We start from the raw sequence: 12,200 nt of genomic DNA on the forward strand, positions 1-12,200 counted from the left end.
TGCTTCCCCAGCCTGTCTTCAGCGCAATTGCCAGTGTCCAGCTGCCCCCGGTGAGTCCACAGACACCTGCATCCCACCCGTGCTCCCTTCAGGGTCCTGACATGGTCCCACAGAGATCTGACACTCCCTCTGGAGTGAGAAATCACAATAAAAGTCTTTGAGCCTGGGTGCCGGCTCCTGTTTGAACCTCCCAGGCCAAATGGTGTCTCTCCTCTCTTGCTGGCAGTGTCCAGACCCCCTTCTCTCTGCACCCTAACAGACCCATTGCCCACTGCGGGTGGAACCTGCTGCCCAGTCCATGTGTGGGGACTGGAAGGAGTGACTTCCTGCCAGAGTTTGCTCATTCTTTGTTCCTGCGAGAATGTTCCCGGCTGACAGAGCAGTGGGTGGAGGTGAGCACAGGACAGGGAAGGCTTCCATGAACTGAGAGAAGCATCCTTCCCCAGCCCTGGTCCTCTTCACTTCCCACCCAACTTTCTGAGCTCAATTCCTAAGTCACATGTTCACCCATGTTGCATTGCAGCAAAGTGTGCTTTTGGCATGCTGCTCTGGGGCCTCATCCTCAGCCCAGGAACTGTTTCAAGACACCCACCTCCCCCATCTCGCCCACCCCCCAGTCACCAGTCTACACTGCTGTTCCCTATTAAGGCTAGGTCTCATATTCTGTCTTCTTTGGACTTATGGGATAGCAGCTCCTGGCCTGCTGGTCCTTCCTGCCCACATCTTCCAACCATATAGGAAAGTCATGTGCCAGTTTGCCATTCCCAGGTAACTTTCAGATCCTGGAATGAAGTAAAGGAACCTACCATGGCATTCCTGCATTCCTTTTCTTACAACTTTTGTGCATGAAGCCTATTCGAAAAGTCCTTTCCATAGCACTCCCCCCCCAAATGAATTCATGAAAATTCAGTACGGGTAGCCCTTTACCACTCTCTTTTCCTTGCTGGGACCAAGCAAAGCAATTCCAACTCCCTGCAAAAGCATACTGGCACTAAAGAGGCAAGGAGACTCCACAGCCTCCCTCGTGAGCCTCCTGCACTGGCCTTTTTTCTCAACCAGTGCCAACATGGTATCCTCCGGTCTTGCCAACACTGCCGTCCTGACCTGCTTTCTTGGTCTATCACCATGGAACGTCGAGAGCATTGGACAAAAAGCTAGGAGAATCTAAACTCCTGATTATTAGTTTTCTCATGGACTAATAGAGAAGTTGGGGCCTGGTGCAGTAGCCTAATGGTTAAAGTTCTCACCTTCACATGCTGGGATCCCATACGGGAACCAGTTCTAATTCCAGGGGCCCCACTTCCCATCCAGCTCCCTATTTGTGGCCTGGGAAAGCAGTCGAGGACGGCCCAAAGCCTTGGGACCCTGCACCTGAGTGGGAAACCTGGAAGAAGCTCCTGGCTCCTTGCTTCGGATTGGCTCAGCTCTGGCCATTGCTGCTGCTTGGGGAGTGAATCAACGGTTGGAAGAGATTCCTCTCTGTCTCTCCTCCTCTCTGTATATCTGACTTTGCAATAAAAATAAATAAATAAATTTTTAAAGAGAAGTTGGGGCCAGGTGTCATGTGCTTCATTTCTCAGAGATTCTGGGGTCCTGGTCTGCTCCCAAAGCTCCCCTAAATCCTTGCAACTGTGGTCTGAGGGGAAGGGCCCATGCAAACCCACAGCACGGGGCTCTTCTATGGGCACACACACACGGAAAGGCCTCTGACACTCTGTCCACAGCTGGGGAGGAGAGATGGCCTGGAGTACAGTGACTGGGCTCAGAGCCACCAAACCTATCCAAAGGGCGTAACAGTACATCCCTGCCCCTCCAGTCCCATTGCCTGCACCCCCACCCCAAGGGCACACTGCATCTCTGTCCCCGGTGGCCTCTTAGCCGTCCCTTTCCTGGAAGAGAATTTTAGAAGCCACATCTTTCTTCTAGGCTTTCTCTTTCCTGGGAGGTCTCTTACCTAACAAAAACAAAAACAAAACAAAACAAGCAAACAAACAAAAAAACAGCCTTGGAGACAGAAACCCTGAGCCAGGATGCCCAAGCCCTGTTCTCTAGTTCCATCCCTGACCCTACACCACATCTCGCCTCCTCTCTCAGGCCTTCCCGGCTTTCTGACCTCAGAATCATGCAAGGCAGAGGTCTACCTTTCATTCCATCTGTGGGAAGTGGGAATGGGTGGGGAGAGAGGCTCGGCTGTCATTCTGTAGAAGTGGGAGGCACCTTCCAGGTGCAGGTTCCACCTTCTCCCCCATCTGCCACACACACACACACACACACACACACACACACACACACACTATTGCCCTAGGCAAGCTACTGTCCCTTCCCCTGGATGAGAATGTAGCAGACTGTTCTTTTAAGGAATGCGGGAGGCCATTCTTGCCATAGGGCTTTGGGGGAATACCTTGACTCTCCAAGATCCTGAAAAAAAGCATGAATAACTTTAAGGAGCAACAACAGAGAATTCATTTGGGCTCAAGGAAGCTGTGGGATTTCCACTGTAGCTCTGCCAGTGATGGGGACTGGTCCTGCCTGGTGCTCTCCAAGGCAAGTTCAGCATCCACTTATCCGGAACAGTTCAACTGCATGTCCATAGGAAAAGGGCTGGGGAACAGGCAGGGGTGTGGGGCGGCAGCCCTGACAGAGCGGAAGGAATCCTGAGCACAGGTTCCAGCCGCTCAGTCTGCTGTGTAGCATCAGAGGGTCATCTTGTCCTCAGCCTGTATTCTTGATCTGTAGCAGCACTGTGGTGTACTGACCACTGACAGGGTGCTTGACACAATGATGCACAGATGATGCTAATATGGACTTTGCAGCCACCCTTGGGAGCTGATGTTGTTCCTCAGTTTGGAAGAGAAAAAGCAGAGGCTGAAGTAAATAATACACGGAGGATGTCATAGATGGTAGCTGGGAAATAGGTGTGCCTACCCAAAGCCCACGTGAATAACCACCTAGACCCTGGGGTTCCGTATGATTCTGTGGTTTCCTCAAGTTCCTTTCAACCTGGAAAATCTGCCATCTCCCTCACCACCACAGTTCCTTTCTTGTTACTAATGCTGTCATTGTCTGAGCTGTCGACAGCCACTGCTTTCCTCTGTAGGGAAACAGAACTCTTTGCAGCTTCTAGGGGCTGCGCTTTGTGTCTTCCCAGGGCGAGAGCAGGAGGTTGCTGTGGGACCTGGCTTTGCAGGTTTGGGAAGCTACCAAGGCAGTGTGTGTGTCTCCAGGACCTCCTGCCACACCTGGTGCTGTCCTAAGTCCAGAGGACCCTGACAGTATGTTTGGGCCACAGTTGAGGGAAGATGTCAGGTTCCCTTCAGCAAAGGCAGTTTGTCTTAAACCTTTTGCGTGGGGCTTAAACTCATGAGTTGGGTTTGTTTCCCAGCCATGGGCCAAGCTATTTCATATCACTCTCCTTTCCCTTTTATTCCCCCTGCATCCTGCCTTGACCCCAACTGGCTCTGCCCATAGGCAACCTCGGGCCCTCAGGTTGCAGGGAGAGCTGCTGAGTCAGCAGGATGGACTCCACTGGAGCCAACAGGGCAACGTGCCTGGAAGCTGTTGTCCAGCCTTGTTTGTTAATGACGTGTGTTTTGGGAGATCCAGAAGGAAGCAAAAGGCTGAGCTAAAGCAAGGCACAGGGGCGAGTGAGGTGTAGGGTGTAGGGTACCACTGGGTGTACCACTGGGTGTAGGGTACCCAGGCAGAAAATGGCTTGTTTCTTCCAGAGTTGTATTCTTTGTACGTAAAGTAGAGATGTAGTCAAGGCTCTTGGAAGAGCAGGTTCAGCACCTCGGTACAGGAACCCCTTCCTCCGCACCAGTCTTAAAGAATGAGCAAAGAAACATCCCCGCCATTTGCAGTGAACTCCATCCGGAGCCCATTCTTCAGCCCATTAGCTGGCAGTGTTTAGTGGGCTGAGAAAGAAGAGAGGCATAAGAAGCTTTCTCAATGAATGGGCTTTCCTTTTGTGCTGAGGTTTTCCTTGTCCCGCAGATTGGCTTAGTCTGGTGGAGAAGGGGTTAGAACAGTGGGTACTGTGCACTGTATCGTCAGAGTATGGATGATGTGCAGTCTCCATGGCCTGAATCTTCTGGGCTCTGTTCCCTTTCCAGCTATCTTTAGCTCTCACTATTCCTTGACGTAAAAACCCTTGACTCCAATCACGAAAACCTTCCCTCTCACTCCAGATATGATTTGTGTGCTCACCCCTTTTCACCCCTTGGCTGTTCTGGTAGAGGGTAGCCCCAGCAGCTGTGAGATGCTTACACTTGTTTTAATGTTTCTACATCTGTGACTCCTCTAGGCTGAGCAGGGGGCCTCTTTCTCCTTTCCTATCTCTCCACAGCACAGGATGTAGGATTGTGAATGAAGCAGACACTTGTTACACATATAGTTGATTGACTGATACACCCTCACATTCTCTGAATAGCTTCTAGGTTGGACCAATCATGAACTGCCACCTTCAATCAGACAGCTGTCATTCAAGAGGAGTAGAGACACCTGCTCCAGTTGGTGTTGGAGACCATCAGGCTAAAGCAGCACATCCAGGGACGAACTGGCCTCCTCGGCCTCCAGTCACCATGAGTTCAAGGAGTTGCAAAGATGACTCAAGATTATTTCATGCTGAAAGAATGAGGTAGAGAGGAAGCAGACTGTCTTCCTGTGAAGCTCAAGTAAAAGCAAAGGACAGAAGAAGGGAGAGAGAGGAGAGGAGGGGGTTCACAGATGAGAGGGGAAAGAAGGCAAAAGAGACGGAGAAGTGGTGAGGCAGAGAAAGGATGTTGCCTGGGTTCAGGTTCCAGCTCCAGTTTTGATTTTTGTATCCAGCTGTACCACATACTGGGAGGCAGCTGGTGATGGCACAAGTCCTTGAGTCCCTGCTGCTCACACAGGAGACCTGAATGGGATTCCAGGCTCCTGGCTTTGGCCTAGCCCAGCCTCGGCTGTTGCAGGCACATGGGGAGTGAACCTGCTGACAAAGGTTTTCCATATTTCCTGCCTTTCAAAGTTAAAACATCTAAGTTTAAAAAGATGTCTTAAAGGAGAAAGCATGTGAAAGGAAGATAAGAATGGAGAGGGCAGGAAATGCTGAGCCATTCAGACTTCATTGTGAAGTTAAGGTGGGATCATGGGTTAAGAGCTGAATGTGGATGATAATGCAAGACTCTCACCTGGGCTCCAGCAGTTATCCATCTGTGGACTTGGAGACATGGACAGGTCCTAGAATCACAGACTCTTAACTGCTTGATGGGAAAGGAGGGAGTATGAGGCCAACGGCTTTAGATAGTGTCATGTGCTTCCAATGCAAGGGGATTATACCGTGCCAGGCTGAGGCACTGATTTCAGCTAGGAGAGAGATAATCATAAATTCTATAGATGTTGTAGACTTTGAAAAAAATAAAGAGGAGGAAGTTATATTTGCTGCTCCTGTTAAGGGGCATAAGTGATGGGGATCAGAGCTTTGCAAGAGTCAGGATGCATGCAGAGAAAGAATTTTAACCCCTGCAATGGTTAGTCTCCATCCAATCTCTACCCATACCCAGCCCCATATCACAGCTTCCTTGTATCTAAGGCCATCATCTTTGTGGCTTGAGCAGATGAAGGAGGCCAAAGAGGCTGGGCTGTTTATTAATGCAGATCAGATGCCGGCTGGAGGCTCCATCATTTTCAAGTCCCAAATTCCTGGGGGTGCCACCGTCTCCTGGAATTGAGCAAGAGGGGAATTCTAGGGGATATGAGATAGGTTGGGTGGTGAAATAGCACATCTAAAACAGTTCCTGGCCATGTGAAGTCCTTAGCCACACCACTGATGCCACAGTTTCACATGATTGAGGCCAGAGATGGAAGGGAAAAGGTTTACAACATGATTAATGCTCTGAAGACACTGTCTGCCGTCCCTTGTTCCGATATCAGCATGACCAATAGGGAACTGACTAAGCAGGGAGAACAACCTTCTCCAGAGACGTACGAACGAGAAAGCTACTTTTCTCTATCCCAATTCATAGAGACCTTTCCCTGCCTATAGCTTCCCTCTAGTCCTGCAGCATAGAGAGCTTTGGGCAGAGCATGACAGAAAAAAATGGGGGTCATGGGTTTACAGCAGGGAGAGCCAAATGTGGAGTCAATGAGATCAATTGTTTCCTGAGGTTGTTGGGAAAACTTGGGTTGAAGTCAAGCAAAATAGTGGGGAAAGAAACAGGTGTTCTGCAAGGCATTCAACCAATAAAGATGTCTCTGGCTTCATGTCCAAGCAGGAGAGCTCATGGCATGTTCTTCCTCTCTAAACCTCTGAGTAGACAGGCTTGAGGAGTAAGAAAAAAGCAAGGAGGCACTGGTGTTACTAACCTCTTAGTGCCTGGCACAACAGCTTAACGTGTCCTCAGCTCCTCCATGCCAATTGTGTCTTAGTTTTGCTGTATTGTCTTGGGAAGAAAAAGCAGGTCAGGGGTGAAGGAAAGATGAGGACATCACAGTTCCCTTAAAGAGATGGTGAGAAAGTGAGGATGCAGCGGTAGAAACAGAAGATATCAAATGTCAGAAGAGGAAGCTGGTGAAGACCTGGGATTCGCAGGAAGCTGAGGCTGCCCTCAGGGAGATGGGGTGGAGTAAGACTTCCCTTCTGGTGGGGGCAAAGTCCACCCAGTGTCTTGGAAGAGTGTTACCTTCTGCTGAGCGGAGGGGACTGTGGGGGAACTACTTCCATTTTTTATGTCACATCAGAAAATCATGAAGCTACAGGGCTGGACAAATGGAGCTTTGGGAGAGTTGAGGAAGAAGACTGTCTCTCCTTGGGGCCTTGAATCAGATGCTCTAAGTCTGCCCACCCAGATCATTCTATGTTATCACCCCTAATTTACCATGTCTCTGACCAAATCGATCTTGTGAACTAGCAGACTGTAGCCTAGCTTCTCTAATTCCGCAGCAGAGAAGAAAATGAAGCTTTTTTTGGGGGGTGGGGAGCAGAGGATAGCAGCAGCAATTCTGTAAAAGTGTCCTCATAGACTGAAAGCACACTAGAAACTCTCCCCATCCCTTCAGCCACTCTTCAGCATCACTACTGTCAGGGGCAGGTGCCAATCGGGCTCTGATATCCCCTGCGTGTCCCCCTGACGCAGTTCTTCTATCACCAGTCTAGCCAGAGGAGGGAAGCGGACATGGTCACAGCCTTGCCTGTACGGAGGAAGAAGGATTCCGGGGCCTTCTTTCTTTCATATTACCAGATCATGGACTGTGTAACAGATGAAGAAGCTGGGAGCCCTAGAGTCCCCTCTTGGCGGGATGAACATTTCCTTCGGGACCTAACCTGAGATCCCAGTTATGACAGTACACCCAGGAGGAAAGAATGTTCGCAAGTAGTAGCCATCTAGAGACTGAAATAGCCCTTTCCTCCAAATAGCCGTGTGCCAGCCATCTCTATCGCTATTCCCTTTCCACAACTGTCAACGACCCTGCACAGACATCCTTCTTCAGTCTGAGGAAAAAGCTATGGCCCAACGGAGTGAGCTATGCTCTCCACTGGCTTGGTGCAGTTTCCTCCCCTCCACCCCCTCTGGCTTTGCAGGGATTCAGAAGGAAGGTGCCCACTCAGGTCAGAAGGGAATCAGCTTCCCCAGATGAGCCACTCTTGGCTTCCACTCCCACTGCCTCAGCTAAAGAGCCAGCTCGGTCCTCCGGGAAATCCTCTCTCTCACCCTTGATCTTCCCGGAGTCCAGCTCGCTGCCTTTCCACATTTATCCTCTGCCTTGGGTTCTCCCGGCCTCAGAACTGCTCTTCCTGTGCCCAAGCCCTTCCAAAGCTTGCCTTTGCCAAGCCTCTGTCATTTTCATATGCCATTCACCCTCTCAATAATTTTACCACCCAAATCCTAAATTATTCCCAACTTTTAAAAAAATCCTCCAGGGGATCCCAACTTCTTGATTTTATACCCTTTCAGCCCTGCCAGTTTCTAACACCTCCAGTTATTTAAATCCTGTTTCACTCTTCCTCCCACCTCCCACGAGAAGGACTGGACACTCATTTTATCCAACATTTGCCCCAATCTCCCCCATGTCGTTCCCCCTTTTCCCCAAATCTCTTCTCCCCAAAGTCTCCTTACCGCTCCCCTTCGCAATGCCCTGCCCTTCAGATTCCCATGCAAGCCCCATTTCCCCTCCTCACACCCACTTGCTTCCTTTCCTCAGGCCACAACAGCCCCCCTCCCCTCCGCCTCACTCACTCGGGTCTCCTGCCCAGGACGCCCTTGCCCAGGGCGGTGGGAGATTTGTGCTGAAGGAGGGTTCCGGCGGCGGCGCAGCAACTCAGGGGACGCTCCTTGTCCTTGTGGGCGCCCGCCGCGAGCGTCCCCGCGGGTGGCTGGGGCGCCTGCGGTGCCTGAGCCCTGTTGTTGGGGCCTGGCTGGGGCTGCGCCACTAGCTGTCCGTGGTGTTGAAGCGCGGAAGGCTCCGGCGCAGAGGGCGTGCGCTGTCCGTAGTCCTGGAGCGGCTGCTGGGCCCCGGCGGCGGGGGGAGCCGGCGGCGGGGCGGGAGACGGGGCCCCGGGCCCCGGCGAGGACTGCGCTTGCAGCCGCTGCTGCTGCTCGCCTAGGCTGCGGTTCTCGGCGCTCAGCTCGTCCAGCCGCCGCTCCAGTTCGTCAATGCGCTGGCGCTGCGTGTGGATGAGGCTCTGTTGGTTCTGCACGATGGCCGTGAGCTCCTTGAGGTAGAGCACGGCCCGCACCGGGTTCTCCAGCAGGCTCTCCATGCCGCCCGCCGCCGCCTGCGCCTCCCTGCGCTTGCCTGGGCGGGCGGCGGGCAGCACCGGGGCGCACGGGAGTGGAGCAGCGCCTCGTCCGGCTCGCCTCGCTCTCTGGCGCCTGCAGCCTCCTCCCCGTCGCTGGCGCCGCGTCAGCGCCACGGAGACTCACACCCGCCCCGAGGGCGGGACCGCGCGGCACCGGGGCCTTCCCTCCTGGCTGCGGGAGGAGGAGGCTCCGCTTCCTGCAGGCAGAGAGAGGAGGCGCGGCTGCAAGGGCCTCGCGTACGCGCCTGCGGCCGAGGCTGTGGCGGAGCGCGGGACGGGAGGCCGCGACGCCACCGAGACGCGCTCTACTGGAGGAAGGGTGAGCCACCGAAGAAAGCGAACGCGTTGGAAAGTGGGAGAGGAGGGAGAGGCTGGGAGAAGGAGGAAACGGGAGGAGGTGTGGACGAACGGGTGGAGAAAACGTTTGAAAGGTAGCAGGCATTGGGCCCTGTGGAGTTCCTTTTGTCATGCACACCCTTCCAGGAGCTGGGGGTCCCTCTTAAAAAACCTTCGAAGGAGAAGCTACACTGGTCTTTCACACCCAAGAACGTGTTCTGTTGGGGAATTCCCTGTTACACGGAGATCACGGGGCTTTAAGTGACCCTAGCCACCATTTCCACCAGCTCCTCCTGTGAGCCATGAGGAAAATGCCGGTGGGAGGGCTGCTCGCGGGAGGGGTTTCTCTGAGAACCAGACCTTAGGACGCGAGGTTGGGACGCAGGCAGGACTGTGGGTGCTGCTAGCCCAGATGTTGGTTCAGGATCCACCCTCCGCCCTACAGTCCAGACCCACTGTGTGCCGTGCATTGACCGCCCCTCCACCCGCCCGATTAGGCGTATTATGGTTTCAGGTATCCACTGCTGGAACAACCACCTCCATCTAATACCAGACGCCGGTGACCCTCTAGGAAGGAATTTGTGCTTAGCGAATGCCTTGGCCTCGCCGTGTTTGTCTTTGTTTTTCTCCCATTTATCCTATGGCACCCGCCCCCTCCCAGCCCCATGCCCCAGTAAAGAATGAGGCAGCACTGGGAGGAAAGGACACTTCAGGAGCGGTCAGTTTTCCTACTAAAGAGCAGATGTTGGGGGAAAGACAAGAACACACACACAAGCTCAACTATTCTCTGTTTCTCTCACCTAGTTGGTCAGTTGTCCAAGCGTTGGGTTCTTGTAGAGGCCAATGCTACTCTGTCAGTGGAACATATCCTTGAAATGCTGATTTCTGGTGCACCGGAATCACTAGGGATGGGGCCCAATTGCTATCATTTTTGTTTTATTATAAACAAACAAACAAACAAACAAACAAACAGCTTTTCAGCCTGGCATGATAGCTCAACAGGCTAATCTTCCACCTCCAAGCACCAGGATTTCATATGGACGCTGGTTCATGTCCCGACTGCTCCACTTCCTATCCAGCTCCCTGCTTGTGGCTTGGGAAAAGCAGTCAAGGAAAGCCAAAAGCCTTGGGACCCTGCACCCATGTGGGAGACCTGGAAGAAGCTCCTGGTTCCTGGCTTTGGATTGGCTCAGCTCCAGCCATTGCAGTCACTCCCGCAGTCAACCAGTGGATGGAAGACCTTTTTCTCTGTCTCTCCTTTTCTCTGTAAATCTGCCTTTCCAATGAAAAATTATCATTTATTTTTAAAAATCAGTTTTTATGAGTTGTCATTTGCCTGTGACAATACTGACATGCATCTGTTTTGAGTGCCCAGGTCAGTATTTTGGCAGATACGTCCAGTACAACAATCCAAATTTCCATTGTTGCAAAAAGGAACTTGGCATACATTTGCAGTTAATTCCTCTTGTGCTCCACCCCATGAACCACTGTTCTTACTGTACATGTATGTTAGAGTTGCCCATTATAGAGTTACATGTGAATGGAAATAAAACAATAGTACTCTTTTGTGTCTGATTGTGGTATAAATGTGATGAGATTGTCGCTTTTTGCCTCTCCCTAGTATTCACAGCAGACACACCTTAATGTGTGTTTCTTTTCACTTGATAGTATTTCAGTTTCTAAGTCCTCATTATTTTGAATAAAACTGCTTGATATTAACACAGGAGTCTTCAGGTAAACATGTACTCACACAGCTTCCTGGGTCTTCTATTTTATATCTTATTAAAAGTAAAATCTAGAACTGAAACTGCTAGGCCAAATAAAAGTATGTATTTATCTTAATAAGAAAAAGCCATTTCCCAAGTGGTTGTACTATTTTTTATTCTCTCATTATTATCCTTATTAAATAATTTTATTGCAAATGATCGGAAAGTCAGATATACAGATGAGGAGAGACAGAGAGGAAGATCTTCCATCTGCTGATTCACTCCCCATGTGGCTGGTACCCCAGAAATGAAATGATCCAAAGCCAGGAGCTTCTTCTGGTCTCATGTGGGTGCAGGGTCCCAAAGCTCTGGAATGTTCTCAACTGCTTCCCCAGGCCACAAGCAGGGAGCTGCATGGGATCTGGGGTCACTGGGATTAGAACCAGAGCCCATATGGGATCCTGGTGCATGTGAGGTGAGGACTTAAACCGATAGGCTACCATGCTGAGCCCAGTAAATGAGGTGGTAAGGTATTTGGTTAAATGACATGTGTGAGTTTGTATATATCCATTTATTGTACCTACAATTAGACATATATAATGTACTTCTATACATATAAGGATACTTCAGAATGTTCACAGAAATATTCAATTTGAAAATGAGTTTTTTTATGCTAGCACACGACTACAGAAGTTGTACAGGGGCCATTTCCTTCAGCCCTCTACCTCTGGGTAGAAGAGCAGCTGACCTCCAGCGCCCTATGTGCCTCCTGCCATACACACAGCCAGAATTCAGAACTTCTGCCTCCCCTAGGTGTCTTATGCATTTTACACATCAGGCTGCCGGCCTGCAGGGAAGTGAGGTAAGTCCAGCCCTTCCTTATGACCTTATGGGTCTGTTTCCATGGATGTTGGCTCTATTAGGCATGAAAGTGGTGATGGCAATCAGCATTTTCCTTTCCTTAATGGCTTTCCCTGTCTCTGAGCCTTCATTTTCTCAGTTGTAAGATGGGGATAATAATGGGATCTAAATCATAGATTATTTTAAAAATAAACATCTAGTCCATGTAAGAGTGTGATCATATGTATTGACATATTTCATTTGATGCTTAGCGAGTGACACACAAGTCACATGTATTGCTGTTCCTCCTGCTTTTTAGATGTAGCAAGTGAGGCTTAGGGAAGGTGGGCAACTTCCTGGAAGAGACAGTCAATGAAAGCAGGGCTGGAACTGGAATTCAGGCCTACTTTCAGCCCTCCATGTTAGTCCTGCACAACACATTTGGACACCTGATACGGAGAGAATACTTGGGTGAGGGGGTTGGCAACGACCCTAATGATGGAGATAGGATTCAATGGTGTTGAGCAGAAAAACACTAG

Source organism: Ochotona princeps, chromosome 27, assembly GCF_030435755.1.
Source record: "Ochotona princeps isolate mOchPri1 chromosome 27, mOchPri1.hap1, whole genome shotgun sequence".
NCBI classification, from domain to species: domain Eukaryota; kingdom Metazoa; phylum Chordata; class Mammalia; order Lagomorpha; family Ochotonidae; genus Ochotona; species Ochotona princeps.